At 50.1% G+C, this 7,117-nt stretch overlaps 1 protein-coding gene across 3 annotated transcripts in view; it reads right to left on the bottom strand.

Moving 5' to 3' along the window:
* Positions 1–7,117, bottom strand: part of FRMD4A (FERM domain containing 4A) — a 287,505-nt gene that overhangs the window by 183,374 nt on the left and 97,014 nt on the right. Inside the window, exon 1 of one of the 3 annotated variants that reach the window (XM_025202285.1) lies at positions 1,785–2,323. The exons of the other annotated variants lie outside the window; for them this stretch is intronic. The gene's annotated coding sequence lies outside the window, so the exon portion shown is untranslated. Of the gene's footprint in view, positions 1–1,784; positions 2,324–7,117 lie in introns of those variants that run through there. 3 annotated transcript variants of the gene reach the window in all.

Here is a 7,117-nt window from a genome sequence, read left to right as displayed (position 1 = left end):
CCTCTGCTGCCACAAGCCAGTCTATAGTTGGAGATGCGCCACTCTGGGCTCGTTCCTGGCACCACTGTTTTTGGGGGGGGGGAGAGGAATCTGAGTGGTAACCGAATCCGTCCCTCAAGGCTGCTTTGTGCAGGAGAGGTAGGTGATTACACTGCACCTCGAGGTGGGATCCAAAGCCAAATGACTCCTAAAGGTGACTTAAAAAGAGTTAATTGGCTATGCAGCCTTAGCAGCATTAAAAGAAGAATTTATTAATGGGTTACTTGGAAAGCATGAACTGCGGTTGGTTCCAACGTTCGGGGGCTGATCCTCAGCTGGTCTACCTCAGCCTCACTCCACTGTGTCTCTTCTCCAAAATATGACTTGCTACGTATCTTTTACAGAGGAGCCACTTCTGGGAACTCATGCCAGAAAGGTTAGAACAAGTAGCTCTGAGCAGCAATCCTGAGCCAACGTATAACAGCATTGCCAGGGTTAGCAGCAGCGCGTTCAAATAGCGTTCACCTGGTGTTCGCTCCTTGTGGGCCCTCTGCCATCCCCACCCCACAAAAGGGAATCAATCTTCTGCTTTAGCACCACGGAAATATTTGGGGTTTCCGGGATTCAGTTATAGGCAGGCAAAACTGGCACAGATGGATACTCCAGACACCTCCCCTCCTCTGGTCCATGCACGAGACACCTTCATTGACAGCCTTGGCCGGGAGGGGGTCCACAAAATCCTACTGGTGTAAATACTGAAGTGGACTGAAGCCAGTGGAGCAGCACTGGTACGAAATGGGCACAAGGGAGAGTAGAGGGAGGTTCAGGAGCTTGCGAATGAAATGCACTTTAAATAAAAGCTCAGCAGCGAGCCCCAAAGTGGCATCGGGAGCACACACACGCACAATACACCCCTGCTCGTGAAAAGAAATCTCGGCTCCGCAGGTTTTACTTTGCTCAGGACAAGGTTTTCAGGATTACGGTTCAAATTTCCCCGCAACCTGGCTTGTCTCCGAGCGAGGATTGCTGTATCACACAAGAGTCTGAGTGCATGTATTACTACACCGCTGCCAGAGCTATTATTAGAAACAATTGTCTCTCCTTGAAATTTTACATAGATGCTCATATCTACTTCGCTAACACCCTCCCAGCAGCGAACATGCTAACAAAGCCATCCAGACACCCTCCCGGCATACACACATTTGCACTGCAGGCAGATACACCGGCGTGGATTAGAGAAACGGGGGCCATTTATTTGTCTCTTCCAGACTTCAGATGCGGTAACTTTTCTGCAACGAGCTAGGAAAAAGGTGCACCGGTGAAGTGAAAAATATTCCAGGGGCTTTGCAAGAGCAAACCCCCCCAGCTCAGCATTAAACTTGCTGCAGCCATTTGGTAGGTATAAGAACAGTCCATTTTAGCCGTCAAAGGAAGCGTGTCGCTGGGTCTGCCTGAATTCAAACATGCCCCTCGCTGCCTGCACCCCTTCCCCTCTCCGATTAATCCATTCTGGGGGCTTCTCACTGTTCCCATAGTCATTTGCTTTCTTCCTTTTCAAATGCCACAGACATTTCTGCCTCTTCTTCATTGCAAATAAATGGAGGCAGGGGGCGTGGAGGAACTTGCCTATGGCACGCACACACACACAGATATAGCTATATCTATATATGTATGCATTAAACCAAGTGCACATGGTAGGAAAGAAAAGAGCTCGATTTTGTGCACTTCTGCGCCCAGCCTTGCAAATATGCTGCACAATCAATGCCCCGCTTGCCCCACATCTGAAAACAAAAGGCACTCGTTACCTTTTTCCTTCACCTCAGCAGCAGCAGCCGCGCTTCAGATGTTAACCAGACTGTCCACAGGAAAAAGCATCCCATTAAATCCAGCGTGAGCAGGCCTTTGGCCTAACAGGCAGCATCCATTTCTCTGTACCTCCTCCTCTGTGGTTTGCTAGAATTCAGGCACGGCCCTTTTCTCCTCTCCTTTCCCCTCCCTCTGTGCGTGTGCGCGCGTGTGTCTGTAAGGAGCTCCACACTGCTACCACATCCCATCGCCCGGCTAACGGTCTCTCAGACAGACACTGGCTGCGGTCCAGAGCGCACCGCTGCAACATCCATCCTCAACAGCTCAGAGCCGGAGTAAAGGGGGTGGGGGAGAAAAAACACCCAAACCCAACAAAACGCCGGCGTGCAACACGGGGAGGAGCGCTCACACCGACAGAACATGCCATCAGAGGAGCCTGGGAGCAGCTGGAAAGCCAACAGGCCTTCTGCACGTTTTTCTTTCTCCTCCAGCCTTCCCCCCCCCTGCTTCTTCCACTAACGGCTCACGTGCAGACAAAACCACGCTTGCATTGAAAGGAGGTTGGCTCTGTGCGCGGTGGGGTGGGAAGGGCGCAGGAGCCGGGCAGGGCAGGGGGGGGAAGAGAGAGGCAGGAGAAGGGGGGGAGCACCAGCGACTGATGCTGGGTCATGTGAAACGTATGAACCCTCGAGAGCGGCAGGCAAGTCGATTCATCTGGGGATCTGCTGAGCTCTGCCTACGAACATCTGGGTTTCCCGCTAGTGCCAGACCTGAGGAAGAGGCAGGAGGGGTGGGGGTGGGGGATTTCTCCGAACCACACGCCCACCTTTACATACCGAATATATAATAAGAATAAATGCTAATCAGGAGAAGTGGAGGGGAAGCAGCAGGGCTTTGTTAATCTTGCCATTTCCTTTCCGGCATATGTTGTCAAGACAAAGTTATGTCTTGAATTATGCCGGCAGCAGGAAGGAGCTGTGCTGAGTTGGTGAAAATGCCTAAGGAAAAGGAAGAGGAGGAAACACATTCCAGGAGCCCAAGTCCAAAGAAAACCCTGGCTTCGGAGGCCCTGACTCAGCTGGGAAAGCAGCCCCAGCCTTATCGGAAAGGTGCAGCCTTCTTTAAAAGGTGCGGTAGACCTCGAATGCTGGAGGTGCAAGTGAGGGAGGACCGGTGGAAAAAACCCCGGTCATCCCCAGTTCCCTCTCCCTTTCAGCATCCGCTGTCTGCCACTGCGAGACACGAGATACTGGGAAAGACGCACCTATGCTCTGACCCAGTAAATGGCAGTTCTTATGTGCAGCGCCATGGGTCTGTATCTGCTCGGAGGGCTTGTCCACACACAGCCAGTTTTTGTTCTTCTGTAGACCATAGCTTTCCAGTGGAGGATGCAGCTGTAGGGGTATAACCTGGCATAACTAGTCCCATCCTGGGATAAGTAATGCTAGAATAAGGCTCCTTATATCTGCGTACTCCAGGGTTCGCTCTGACATTAAACCAAGCAACATACTTCAATGTATATAAGACTGTGGATAGACCAGAACTAAACCCATGTGAAAAGGAATAGAGTCTCGGTCCAAACTGCTCCAGTTTACAGCCACAACTTCTGGGGTTACTGCTCCAACCTCCTGCAGGCTTACTTTGCCTTTTCTTAGTAAGGGAACTTCCACACGTGTTTCTCACCATTTCCCTTTGGGGACAAGAGTGACTCCTACAAGGTAACCGCTGAGCAGTTGCTGTTGTCAAGCAGTTCATAACAACCTTATTGGGAAATGCTTTCCAGAAACAGTGCTATTTTGAGGCGAGGAAGAAAATATGTGAATCAGGTTTTTTTCTTTTGTTTTGTTTTTCTAAATTCTCCGATTAATTTTCTACTACGGAGAGAGGCTGCTTGCATCGAAGGCTGGGGAGAGCTTTGCAGGTAAAGCAGGAAATCAATTTTTGGTATGTAAGAAAATTACAATGTCTCCTCCCCAGAATTATAGCATAGATTCTTCAAGCAGTGAATGGGTTTAAATAGCGATTGATTTCTTCTGAGCTTTTCTGATTAGGACTTTGTAGCGGGACTGGCACTGGACTGAGCCAGCAGACCTGGGTTTTGGCCTCATCTCTGGTGGGTGACTTTGTGTAACTCAAGGTACGGCTCAGTGCCTCAGTTTCCCTCCTTGGGAAAATAATGGCCCATCTTTGTAAAGTACTCGCAGATATCAGAATAAATAGTCCATAAGTAGAGTTACCAGGGCTGTACTGTTTTCATGCATAAACACTGCCATGGTGGCTCTGTCTCCCGTGCTTATGAGCTTGGGCATTATCAGATATCTCAGCACATCTAGCTGCAGCCAGACTTGCTCTGGGGTGTTTATACTCTGCCCAGGCTGCTGCTGTTTCCATTAAAACAGATACCTAAGGGATCCTCATTGCTGACTGCTAGGGGCCAAGGTTGGGGAGCAGATGGCAGCCAGGGGCCTCATGCTGCCTGTGTGACCGACGTCCCCGGTTTGGCCAGGGAACTAGAGGTCAGGTCACGGAGGCAGCAGCAAGGCACCAGCTGTGTGTTCAGCCTGTCCCCTTATCTCAGTAATGTATGGAGGAGCTTGTCTGCTCCCTTTCCTCCTTCACTGTCCTCCACCACCAGTGGCCCACCCTGGTGTATAGGGCGAAAGACATCGGGGATGGACCCCTGGAAGGGGACACGGCAATCTGACGGAAAGATACCCCAACCTGAGAGGCATGAGTAGACAGATCCATAAGCAGCCAGTTCAGGGGTTCCCTGTTCACGTTTTCCTAACGGCTTCATATTGGGTTGTGTCCCCAAGCAACAGAGCTGGTCTGGGTACAGAGCTGACTCCAGGTCTTACTGCACATCAGGCTGGGAGACCCCACTCAAGTACCTTTGGGACCCACATGCAGCAGGGCTGCATTGGCATGGGGCTGTGAGACAAGGCCTAATCAAGACTCTCCCCCAAACAGGTCGCTCGCAGCAGCTATAGTCGGGCAATGGAAGAAGCATGTCTAACGGGTGGGCACAACAGCTTTCTGAGCATTGTGGGCACTTGACTTACTAGGGGCAAATGCTTTCACTCTAGAATTGATAGACTTAGAAGACCCAGACCTTTACATTTACTGTTTTGGAAATGGGTGTGATGCATGTCCACCCTCCAACAGTTTTGGTTTCAGCTGAATCCTAAACAAGAGGGTTTGCAGCACCTCTTTGCAGGTAGTGGGGGGGGCTCTTGGGAAGAGCTGATCTTCAAAGGTTCCTGGCAGTCACGGTGGGGGCGAATGGGGCAGAAATGAAGACCTTGCCAGAATAGCTCAGGTGAGCTCAGTATCTGAACCTCAGCCCGGGTCTCAAACTTTGAATGTGAACCCTATTCTAAACTGAATTGAAATGCCACTTCCCGCAGCCCATCTCTTATCAAAACCAATGGAGAGGAGACATAAAGCTGTCTCCAGAGCTCACTCACCATGCAGGTGTCTGCTCAGGCTTGTTCCAGCACAAGTATGTGCCAATCCAATGGACTTGGCCCTTGCTTAAGCAGCTATTGGAAAAGCCCTGAAGCAGTTTCCCCCACCCACCTCTGTACCACACACCATCCTTTGAAAGTAAATCATCCTGTCCTGGCACGATCTCCCTCCACGTGCACCCAGAGCCAGGGTGTGGTCCATGATAGAAAAGCCTGGCTTTGTGTTAAACAAACAGCAACAGAGACCCGGGGCTCCCAAATGCAAAGTGCTTTGTTTCATACGGGGCGACACACCTTCGCTGGCAGGTAAGATTCCCTCTGCCCAGAACTGCAGCTTTCTCATTTCAGCTCCATTCTGTTTGCCTACAAATATGAGGGCACCAGAGCCCCAGTTTTCTTCCTTTTTGCACAAAGGCCACAGAAAGAGGCCAAGTATTGGGAAGGCAAGACGAGGAGTAATAATACTGTGCCCTTCCCCACTTTGGAAAAGCTAGAGTCATCTCTGGGGAATTTCTATGCTCCTCCCCCTACTACAGTAAATGAGCACCTCACCGTCTGTAAAGTATTTATCCCCAGAACACTGCAGTCAGTTAAGGAAATCTTATTGCACCCATTACACAGATGGGGAACTGAGGCGCACACAAATGGAGCCTGAGTTTCAGGCTATCACCCTTGGTCTCCAAGGTGCGGTGGCTTGACACTTGTCCATTCTCTTCTCCAAGCTGAAGAGAGAAGCAGTGGATCTACATAAAATTACATCACTACAGCATACCCAATCAGCCCCTTAAAAAAGCTTGATACCCTCCTTCAGCTTGCCAAAGCCTAAATATAGGGCAAAATCCTGCCAGAGAGGAACAAAGGAAATGCCGAAGCAGGAAGCTTTAAGCACTCCTGACTTCTCATTTTCATGATTCAATATTTGTGATGTAAATAAACCAATACTCTGAGCAGAGACAGTAGCAGGTTGGTGTCAGAAGGAGCTCCCTTTGGGCCTAGGTGCAGAGCCTGAATCTTTTATGGCTTGAAGATAAGGACCACTGCATCTGCCAGGAGGCAATGAGAAAACTTGAGACTCTGCTGAGAGTTCAGGGTGACATACAAGTCACCTTAAAGCCCACACACATTGGCCATCTCCACTGAAACCCCCTTAGCTCCATTCTTGGTGACACTCCAGCACAACCTGGGAAGCAATGTTGAACTTGGCTGACTCTCATCACTGTCTCAACCCTGCTCACTACCTTGCTTGACTTTTCTTGCCCATGTTTGGAGCCCAACCAGGTGTTACAGCCACATGCATGGAAAGTCTGCCAGCAGCAATCCCGTAGTTCCCTGTCCCTGGGTCCTGCCCTCTGGTCCCCTACTTCCTCTTTACTACCCTTAAGTAGAGACAAGGCAAGTAGCCTGCAAACAAATTCCCAAGGGGCCACAGTCAAGAACTACGAAGCACCATATCGGAGATAATGTAACCAGAGTGCCGCATGCCTATAACACTGCACAGATACTGGATGAGCGAGGAGCACAGCCTTGCTCCTGACGTTGCACTGCTCCTCTCTCCTGAGGTCTTGCCTCAAACCTTCCCACTTCAGATTTTAAGAGGCAGCACACACAATTTTATAGCCTACAAGATGGTAAGAGGTTCCCAAAGAAGAACAAAGACCAACATTTTTAAAGTGGCTACTGACTTTGAAAGGCTTCAATTTTGGGATCTTATGGATGCCCAGAAATGGGGGAACCCAGAACTCAGGGAAGCAGCGCTCTGGAAGAGGCATGTCGGGGGGCCAGGAATGGCAGGGAATATGGGGAGTAGCAAAGCATTGGGGAAGCTTGGTTTAGGAGTTGGTATTCTTTTCTAGAGATTTTGCCAG

Source organism: Alligator sinensis, unplaced genomic scaffold (assembly GCF_000455745.1).
Source record: "Alligator sinensis unplaced genomic scaffold, ASM45574v1 scaffold1216_1, whole genome shotgun sequence".
Classification (NCBI taxonomy): domain Eukaryota; kingdom Metazoa; phylum Chordata; order Crocodylia; family Alligatoridae; genus Alligator; species Alligator sinensis.
The sequence above is the reverse complement of the archived record's forward strand: the minus strand, read 5'-3'. Positions and strand labels throughout refer to the sequence as shown.